This window comes from Podarcis vaucheri (assembly GCF_965113315.1).
Source record: "Podarcis vaucheri genome assembly, chromosome: 3".
NCBI classification, from domain to species: Eukaryota; Metazoa; Chordata; class Lepidosauria; order Squamata; family Lacertidae; genus Podarcis; species Podarcis vaucheri.
This window is the reverse complement of record NC_138761.1, coordinates 125426720-125437816: the sequence shown is the minus strand read 5'-3', so window position 1 is coordinate 125437816 and position 11097 is coordinate 125426720. Positions and strand designations below refer to the sequence as shown.

Below are 11097 nucleotides of genomic sequence, written 5' to 3'. Positions count from 1 at the left end.
GGTATTGGTTCCCGACTAGCTGCAACTGACCTTGACATGGCAGCACTGACGACTGGACACCGGCAGAGGTCAGTAAGGGAAAACATCCTGGGGGAGCGTTGGGCCAGGCTCAGACTCAAGCCCACTCCAAATGCTCCCAGGCGCTCTGGAAGGGGATTGGACAAAAGCAAGGCGAGCCCCTGGATTCCTTTAACGGAATACCTTTTGCGCATTGGAGGGGCAGATGTGACAACCACCCCCCCACTCCACATTGAACCAATCCCTAACTGCCAAACCTTACAAAATTGTTATGATTTGCTACGCGGCAGGTGAAACCCAAGTGGCACCAGCCAATCAGCCAAATGGGAAAATTCCTACTGGGCCCCTGTCCCAAGAACAGATGACCCACAGTGGCATAGCAAGGTCATAATGGACCCTAAATATAGGGAGGGTGATCTGATGCGCGAGGCGAAAAGAGGAAGCTCAACGCAATGTGCAGTGGCATATATAGGTCCCTTGGTTAATGCATGAACAAGCCCAATGGCCAGATTTACCCCAGCAACCGAGGGACCACCAATCAGGTTATTGTGGCTATCCAATCACTCCCACCCACACGAGCAATGAGGTCAGTCCTGATGATCTCACCGCAACACGTGCTCTCTGGGAGGAGGACACAATTTATCAGCTGGCTTAAGTGCAGAGTCTTCAGTAGAAGAGTTTTGTAAACTGCTTTCAGGGTGGTGGTGGTTGTTGTTTTAACCGTGAAGTGGTGTATAAATTTTATGAAATAAATGAATGAATAATAGAAATATGAACATTAAGATGTCTTCTCCTGAACTAACCTAACGTGTTTAGCTATGGCTGCCATACGTCCGGATTTGCCATACGTCCGGATTTGGAATTGAGGTCCAGGTGGAATATCTGAAAGGCGATGCTTTGTCCTGAATCTTAGGCAAGTCAATTGAAATATTGGTTCAACAACAAAAAGCTCAGCAATTTTGGGGTTTCCTGGTTTTACTTTTTGAAATATGGCAATTCTAGTTGCAAATAACCTTCATATAGCAGGCTATAGTATAAACTGGCTACCCCCCCCCCAATCTTACCTTCTCGTTTCCAGTGAGACCAGAATAACCTCCTTTGCAGATTTAAGAAGGTTCTGGATGTCACTGGATGATGTCACCGGCTTATATACCTCTCCTGTTTCCTGCTTTGCAGAGTGACTCAATGTCCAACAGTAAAGCACACAGTTTTGTTGAGGGAGAACTTTGGATTTCTCTTATGTTGTTTAAAAAAAGATTTATTTCCTGAAATTTATTAACCATCTTCTATGCAACAACAAAGCATTTCTTATTAGTGAGCTCTTTCATGCCAGCCAACTTCTTATGAAGGATTGATATCTGTGCTTGTTCTTTATCCCATGGCATCATTTCATCACCCATAGAGCTAAGCACATTTACTTACAAGCAAGTCCCATTTCCCCCCCAAAGCAGAATGTGTTTGCAGCTGCAGTCTAAGAGTCTAAACCAACTGCAAACCATCATGAATGGTTGAAGGCACTAAATCATGACAGATTGCAGTATGTGATCACAAGCTGTTTAGAAAACCCAATTTATCAACACCCCATTTCATTTGCATAGGTGTGTAGTTAAATCAGATCACTGATGTGCCTTCCTTTACTTTTCATTTAGAAGATGTGAGGATTTAAAATGTTGGATGTGTTAACATTCATAGATAAATGCTTTTAGGTAGCATTGCATAATAATGGCTACCCTTTCTTTTGGTACAGACTTATGTGTTTCCTATAGCAGAAGAATTTCTCCCTTTGTTGTTGTTGTTTAGTCGTTTAGTTGTGTTCGACTCTTCGTGACCCCATGGACCAGAGCATGCCAGGCACTCCTGTTGTCCACTGCCTCCCGCAGTTTTTTCAAACTCATGCTGGTAGCTTCGAGAACACTATCCAACCATCTCGTCCGCTGTCGTCCCCTTCTCCTTGTGCCCTCCATCTTTCCCAACATCAGGGTCTTTTCCAGGGAGTCTTCTCTTCTCATGAGGTGGCCAAAGTCTTGGAGTCTCCCTGGTGAATTTCTCCCTGGTGCCTGCTAATTATATTGGAAGTAAAGCTCCCATTTGAGCCAATGGAAGCAGGTGTCAGTCGCCCAGCCTGGATCAGAACTGTCGCAAGGAAAGGGTTAAGTCCTCCTCCTGATAATAGTTGGGCTCTGTCTGCTATTGACTACTTGCACTATTTATGCACTGCTGAAGTGATAGGAAATGTTCTGGTGTCCCTCATTTGCTGATAACTTGGCAGCTTGTATCTGTTTATGCAGTGATGCCACCCAGCTGATCTTTCCAGAGGTGATGTTGATAATGGCATACTGAGTGGCATTCCAGCATTCAGTGATTGCTTCTGTCCACTTAGCATCCTGACATAATTGCTGCACATACGTTCTTCTGCATGTGCTTCTGGAATCTGCTGAAGCAGAGTAGGGATTCATGGGAGCATGAGGATGTATCAGGAAAAGCAAAATACAGTGACTGTGTTACATGTCCTTTCTGGATTGTGGCAAGTCATAATGTTCAAAACTGAATGTTCCTATTCAAATGTTCTTCTAGAACAAGGGATGCCATGACTTTCTTTGTGCTGGAATATTTTTTTTAAAGCATTGAGCCAATAATATGTCGTAATACGTTATCATATCTCACATATTATCTTAAGGAAGGCATAGGCAAACTCAGGTCCTCCAGATGTTTGGGACTACATTCCCCATCATCGCTAGCTAACAGAACCAGTGGTCAGGGATGATGGGAATTGTAGTCCCAAACATCTGGAGGGCCAGAGTTTGCCTATGCTTGTCTTAAGGTTTGGCCTCTCATTCTGGTTTTCTTACACAAGATGCATTGGTGTGGGAAATGGGAGCAGGCTCAAATACTTTGTCAGTGTGATGGAGTCATGGCTCTGGTTGGTGGTCTCATTGCCCATAGACCTTCATCCTTCCCTCCTTCGGAAGAATAACCCTGGCCACTGACAAGTGAGTGGGGAAATGGAGGTTATTGCACAGGTGAAGTGCAATTGTGGCCTTGTGTGCATATTATATCCCTGGATGGGTGAGTCTATGAATCAGCCCATTGTCCGTGAACTGGCCCATTGTGAATTGAGTCCACATAGTGGTGCATTGTGTTACTTTTGGTTATGACAGATATTAGCAATGAACTTTTCAGTGCAAATTAAGTTGTTCCCATAAATACCATGTTTCTAAGAAGGGCTCTTTCCCAATGTTCTAGCATCTCGAATTCAGGGTTACTTAAGGTGATTTACACAAGCACTTTTTCCACCATGAATTGATTATTTAAATGCATCTTATAGCAGATATCCATACATATACCAGTCTTGTGAGTGGTCCAGCTTTCAATACATGTCTTATCTGAAAGATTTTAGAACAGCCGTATTTGGAAAGTTAAACCAAGATCTCTTCTTTTCTTAGTGGGATTTCAGCTTGGATGAATATATTCTAGCTTGCCCACCAGAGTGGCAACTCAGTTTAGATGGAGAGTAATATGTTATAGAATGATGCTAAGCCTCTCACTTCCTCTGGGAACAAGGGGTCCTGAGATCAGCTTGGTAGACACACACTTGATTAAGAGTAAGTTTAGCTATTTCTGTTGAGCCCTTGATCACACGCTTGTGTTCCTGGCTGGAAAATGGATCCAATGACCTGCAATGATATCTTCACTAAGAAGCTATGAAGTCTGCTTGTCTCAGATCAGCATATAATGGCCTGATCCTGTTAAGCTCCACCAAAGCCAATGGATGAAGTTACTCAATAGGTAAGTCTGGTTATGAGTTACATTTACCACAGAAGCAGCCATGCATACACCAGGTTCTGACTGCAAGGTGGGGGTTTCAGCCCGAGGTCCACATATAACCTCCTGGGCAACTGTCTGAGGGCCACATGTCAGGGGTGACACTTCAGACTGCCAACAACTTCCACTCCCCCCCCATTAGACAAGCAATAAAATAAAGAAATCCACACTTGCAAGGTAATTTATGAGTTTTCAATTTAAAAAGCCTGTTAACTAGTTTCATTTGGAAGGGGTCATCCAGAAGGTCTTGACGGATGGCCTGATTTGAATGAGAATGCAGAATTCAACAGAGAGGACGAATGCCCCTATTTTATTTCAGTGGTATGCAGGCAAGAAGCAGGACAATCTGCCTCAAAGCGAAGCAGGACAATCTGCCTCAAAGCTTTCTTCTTGCATCTGCCTTACTTCGCTACATCAGCTCAGTTGCTGTATTTATCTACACGTTTGCAAGGATTGTCTGAAAGTGAAAAGAACACGAAACACACCACCATCAGACTAGACATCAACAAAAGCAGAATGCCTCCAATGGATTCAAATTCCAGGGACTCCTTAATTTGGTGGTTCTCAAAGGGTGTGGCAGGAGAGGATGGCGAGCCTGGTGGGAAGATTCAAGGGCAACCCAAAAACATTTCATTTGTGTTGATGAAGAGATGAAGTGGAAGCGTTTCTGCTTGCCCAATACAACAATCTCCTTAGCGCTACTGTGAGTACACCCCATCATGCTGAAATTCTCCATCCACCTCAGAAATATGGAAGGTTATTGATACTGCAGTTCTGTGCATTTCTGCTTGGGAACAGCTTCCTTCAAACTCAGAGGGGTTTTCTTCTGAACAATTATGCTTAGGATGTGGCAGTTTTAGCATCCCAACTGGCAGGGGTGGCAACTTGAATAAATATTGGGAGGGCTCAGGTAAGCCCCACACCATTTGAATGGCTATGCCCATCACCTATGGGGGACCTTGGCTCCCTCAAATATTTTGTAAGGGACGGGGGCAAAGGGACCTCGGCCCCTAGGAGTTGGTTGCTATGCAAACTGGGAATATTATTGCCGATGCCCCTCACACAAAGGCTATTTCACATAAAGAATGCTTCGCTTTCTATGTAATATTGGACGTAAAGGATATTTATTTATTTATCACATTTATAGCCTCCCACCTTTCCCCCAAGGAGCTCAAGGTGGTGTACTTAAGTTTGCCTCCTCCCTGTTTTATCCCAACAACCATCTTGTGAGGTTGTCATCCTCTGCACCAAGGGAGTGAGATAAGTCTGCGTGCAGCCAGAAGCTACACAAACGGCTGGGCATTGAGACGGAGTGAGAGCCAAGCAATGGAGCTCCAAGGTATGGAAAATTTATGGCTGTAAAGTGAACGCGTTAAGAGGCAGTCTTCGGTTCACAAAAGGTGTCTGCGTTTTAGAGAAGCCAGCACTGAGGGAGAAACAGCCGAAATACCTCGCATACCAAGATAAGATAAGGCTGGAATGTACTGTTGCTAAGCTTCTGGCATGGCTCCCCAAATCAACACAGACTGTGGAAACTTCACATTGGACTTCCAGCATCTGGCATTGTGTTGCCTCCCCATTCTTCCTCCAGACTCTGGGGCCTTGGTTTCCAAATGAGATGCAAAAGCTGCTCTCGTCAGAAAAGAGATTTGGGGAGGCATGTCATCAGCTGGTGTTGGTCCACTGTGCTTCATTAAGTCCAGGGTCAATGTAGCCATCTACCAGGAGATTTTGGAGCACTTCATGCTTCCTACAGCAGGCAAGCTTTATGGGGATGCTGATTTCATTTTCCAGTAGGACTTTGTCACCTGCCCACACTGCCAAAAGTACCAAAACCTGATTCAATGGACATGGGATTACTGTGCTTGATTGGCCAGCAAACCCGCCTGACCTGAACCCCATAGAGAATCTGTGGGACATTGCCAAGAGAAAGATGAGAGACATGAGACCGAGCAATGCAGAAGAGCTGAAGTCTGCTATTGAAGCATCCTGGTCTTCCATAACACCTCAGCAGTGCCACAGGCTGATAGTATCCATGCCACGCCGCATTGAGGCAGTAACTGATGCAAAAGGGGCCCAAACCAAGTACTGAGTACATATGCATGCTTCTACTTCTCAGAGGTCCAATATTGCTCTATTTGCAGTCCTTGTTTTGCTTATTTCATTTAATATTCTAATTTTCTGAGATTGTTAATTTGGGGTTTTCATCAGCTGTACACCATAATCATCACAATTATAACAAATAAAGGCTTGACATATCTCGCTTTGCATGTCATGAGTCTATCTTTACCTGCAGCAATTGCATGTTCTGTCTGGTCAAGAGTTCTGTCTGGTCAAGTTGAGTGGGATCAATTCCAATCTGTTGCCTCCGAGGATGTGGACAGGCTGCTTGGACAAGTGAAACCAACCACCTGTCTCCTGGATCCTTGCCCATCCTGGCTAATAAAAGCAAGCCGGGAAGGGCTGGGCGATGGGCTTCGTGGGGTGGTGAATGCTTCCCTCCGTGAGGGGGCCTTCCCAGACCCGCTGAAAGAGGCGGTTATTAAACCGCTTCTTAAAAAACCATCTCTAGATGCGGCCACGATGGCCAACTATCGCCCAGTCTCAAATCTTCCATTCCTGGGCAAGGTGATTGAGCGAGCGGTTGCCGAACAACTCCAGGCACGCCTGGAAGAAGCGGACCATTTGGATCCCTTCCAGTCGGGATTCAGGCCTCATCATGGGACTGAAACTGCCTTGGTCGCACTGGTTGATGATCTCCAGCGGGCTAGGGACAAAGGTGAGAGCTGTTTCCTAGTTCTGCTGGATCTCTCAGCGGCGTTCGATACCATCGACCATAGCATCCTTCTGGACCGTCTTGAGGGGCTGGGAGCTGGGGGCACTGTTATACAGTGGTTCCGCTCCTTCCTCCTGGGCCGTGTTCAGAAAGTGGTGGTGGGGGATGAGTGTTCAGACCCCTGGGCTCTCACTTGTGGGGTGCCTCAGGGTTCTGTCCTCTCCCCCATGCTTTTCAACATCTACATGCGGCCGCTGGGAGAGATCATCAGGAGGTTTGGGCTGGGTGTTCATCAGTATGCGGATGATACCCAGCTCTACCTCTCTTTTAAATCAGAACCAGTGAAGGCGGTGAAGGTCCTGTGTGAGTGTCTGGAGGCGGTTGGAGGATGGATGGCGGCTAACAGATTGAGGTTGAATCCTGACAAGACAGAAGTACTGTTCTTGGGGGACAGAAGGCGGGCAGGTGTGGAGGATTCCCTGGTCCTGAATGGGGTAACTGTGCCCCTGAAGGACCAGGTGCGCAGCCTGGGAGTCATTTTGGACTCACAGCTGTCCATGGAGGCACAGGTCAAATCTGTGTCCAGGGCAGCTGTTTACCAGCTCCATCTGGTACGTAGGCTGAGACCCTATCTGCCTGCGGACTGTCTCGCCAGAGTGGTGCATGCTCTGGTTATCTCCCGCTTGGACTACTGCAATGCACTCTACGTGGGGCTACCTTTGAAGGTGACTCGGAAACTACAACTAATCCAGAATGCGGCAGCTAGACTGGTGACTGGGAGCGGCCGCCGAGACCATATAACACCGGTCTTGAAAGACCTGCATTGGCTCCCAGTACGTTTCCGAGCACAATTCAAAGTGTTGGTGCTGACCTTTAAAGCCCTAAACGGCCTCGGTCCAGTATACCTGAAGGAGCGTCTCCACCCCCATCATTCTGCCCGGACGCTGAGGTCCAGCGCCGAGGGCCTTCTGGCGGTTCCCTCATTGCGAGAAGCAAAGCTACAGGGAACCAGGCAGAGGGCCTTCTCGGTAGTGGCGCCCGCCCTGTGGAACACCCTTCCAGCAGATGTCAAGGCGATAAACAACTACCTGACATTCAGGAGACATCTTAAGGCAGCCCTGTTCAGGGAAGTTTTTAACGTGTGATATTTTATTGTATTTTTGGTTTTTATGGAAGCCGCCCAGAGTGGCTGGGGAGGCCCAGCCAGATGGGCGGGGTATAAATAATAAATTATTATTATTATTATTATTATTATTATTATTATTATTATTATGTTGATTGCCCTCTTAAAAGACAAAGTCCAGCAACTGGAGGAACGTGTAGCTACGCTCCAAAGAATTAGAGAGCTGGAGCTCTTCTTGGAAGCAACAGAGCACACCGTCTCCACCAAGGAGGAGACAGGGGACTCCCCTGAGAAGGAGGCTAGTTCACCAACACAGGAGCCAGATATATGGAGAAACGTGACTCAAAGAAGTAGGAGGCCCAGGGTTCGTTCTGATTGTTTAGAAATACACAATCGCTTTGAGGTCCTCTCCCCTAGCATGGAAGACGAAGAGTAGACTCAATTTGAGGATCTCTCCCTCATTACAGTCGATCAGGTATATGAAGACGAGCAGCAAAGTCAGTCCTCAGGGAATGTGCAGGCGACCTTGGAACGGACAGCTCACTGAAGAACCCCAACCAAACCTAAGAGGAGGCGTGTAGTGGTGATAGGGGATTCCCTACTGAGGGGAACAGAAGCAGTGATCTGTGGGCCTGACAAGATGTCTCGGGAGGTGTGCTGTCTCCCCGGGGCTAAGATCCAAGATGTAACTGAACGACTGCAAGGAATCATAAAACCCACTGACAAATACCCCTTCCTCTTGGTTCACGTGGGAACCAATGACACTGCAAGCAATAGCCTCCAGAAGATCAAAAGAGACTACGAGGCTCTGGGCAGGAAATTGAGGCAACTAAATGCGCAAACTGTCATCTCACCTGTCCTCCCAGTTGAACGACGTGGCCCAGGAAGAGAGGGAAAAATAGTGGAAGTGAACAGCTGGCTTCGCAAATGGTGTAAACAGGAACGGTTTGGATTCTTAGATCACGGACTGCAGTTTCTTGAAGATGGACTTCTGGCAAGCGATGGGCTGCACCTCACAACGGTTGGGAGAAATGTTTTTGCCAAAAATCTCAGAAACCTCATCAGGAGGGCTTTAAACTGACTAATATGGGGGAGGGAGACAGTGCTCCTGAAGGTAGGAGTCTATCAATTGATGAAGATGATCATCCAAATGTCATAGACCAAATGGAGCAAACAGCACGCAGACCTAGTGGTGGGAGGAAAAAAACCTTAAATAAGAGACACGGGGGAATGATTAATGGACTTCAATGTCTGTACACTAATGCGCAAAGCATGGGAAATAAACAAGATGAGCTTGAGCTCTTGGTACAGCAAACTAAATATGACATAATAGGCATCACTGAAACCTGGTGGGATAAGTCCCACGATTGGAATGTAATAATGGGGGGATACAATCTATTTCAGAGAAACAGACCAGACAAGAAAGGAGGAGGAGTGGCGTTATATGTCAGGGATGTATATACCTGTGAAGAGATCCAAGATTTAGAACCTCAAAGCCAAAGTGAGAGCATTTGGGTCAAAATTAAGGGAGAGAAGAATAACAGAGACCTCATTGTGGGAGTTTACTATAGATCCCCAAGCCAAACGGAGGACATAGATGATGCCTTCCTGGAACAGATGGCCAAGCATGCAAAAGGAAGGGAGATAGTAGTAATGGGGGACTTCAATTACCCGGATATTTGTTGGATGTCAAACTCAGCCAAGAGCATAAGGTCAAACAGATTCCTCACTGGCCTTGCAGACAACTTCATTGTCCAGAAAGTGGGAGAAGCAACAAGAGGAACAGCCATTTTAGATCTGGTCCTAACCAATATTGATGACCTGGTTAGTGGGGTAGAAGCGGAAGGACCATTAGGCGCGAGTGATCATGCTCTTCTGAAGTTTACTATACAGCGGAAAGGAGCAGCCAAGCATACTAGGACTCAATTTCTTGACTTTAAGAAAGCCGACTTCATAAAACTTAGGGAAGTGCTGGGAGAGATCCCATGGACAGTAATACTAAAAGGAAAGGGAGTTCATGATGGCTGGGAGTTTGTTAAGAGGGAGATAGTAAAAGCACAACGTCAGGCAATACCAATGAGACGGAAACATGGAAGGTGCCTAAAGAAGCCAGGGTGGCTATCTAAAGAACTTTTAACTGAATTAAGATTAAAAAAGGATGTGTACAAAAAATGGAAAAGGGGGGAAACCACCAAAGAGGAATTCAAACAAATAGCCAGCACGTGTAGACACAAAGTCAGAAAAGCTAAAGCACAGAATGAACTCAGGCTTGCTAGAGAGGTTAAAAGCAACAAAAAAGGCTTTTATGGGTATGTTCGTAGCAAAAGGAAGAACAAAGAAACAGTGGGGTCACTCAGAGGAGAAGATGGTGAAATGCAAACAGGGGACACAGAAAGGGCTGAACTCCTCAATACCTTCTTTGCCTCAGTCTTCTCCGATAAAGAAAACAATGCCCGACCTGAAGAATTTGGAGCAAATGATTCATCAAAGGAAACACAGCCCAGAATAACTAAGGAGATAGTACAAGAATACAGTGGTGCCTCGCAAGACGAAAAGAATCCATTCTGTGATTCTCTTCGTCTAGCGGTTTTTTCGTCTTGCGAAGCAAGCCCATTGAAGGATTAGCGGATTAGCGCTATTAGCGCTATTAGTGGCTTTTAGCCTGATCGGATCAGCTGATAAGCGGCTTAGTGGCTTAGAAAAAAAGGGGGGGGAGGAAAAAACCCCAGCAGGAACTCGCAAGACATTGTCGTCTTGCGAAGCAAGTCCATAGGAAATTCATTTTGTGAAGCACCTCCAAAACGGAAAACTCTTTCGTCTAGCGAGTTTTCTGTCTTGCGAGGCATTCGTCTTGCGGGGCACCACTGTACTTGGCTAGTTTAGATGTATTCAAGTCTCCAGGGCCAGATGAACTGCATCCAAGAAGAAGAAGAAGAAGAAAAAGAAGAAGAAGAAGAGTTGTTTGGATTTGATATCCCGCCTTTCACTCCCTTTAAGGAGTCTCAAAGCGGTTATCATTCTCCTTTCCCTTCCTCCCCCACAACAAACACTCTGTGAGGTGAGTGGGGCTGAGAGACTTCAAAGAAGTGTGACTGGCCCAAGGTCACCCAGCAGCTGCATGTGGAGGAGCGGAGACGCGAACCCGGTTCCCCAGATTACGAGACTACCGCTCTTAACCACTACAGAACTGGCAGATGTGACCTCAGAACCACTGGCAGTCATCTTTGAGAATTCCTGGAGAACAGGCGAAGTCCCGGCAGACTGGAGGAGGGCAAATGTTGTCCCTATTTTCAAAAAGGGGAAAAGAGAGGACCCAAATAATTACCGCCCAGTCAGTCTGACATCAATACCAGGGAAG

The 11097-nt window shown here is 46.3% G+C and overlaps 1 long non-coding RNA gene across 1 annotated transcript in view; it reads left to right on the top strand.

Annotated features, from left to right (window-relative positions):
- Positions 1 to 11097, top strand: part of LOC309528866 — a 145572-nt gene that overhangs the window by 41682 nt on the left and 92793 nt on the right. The gene's annotated exons all lie outside the window — the stretch shown is intronic.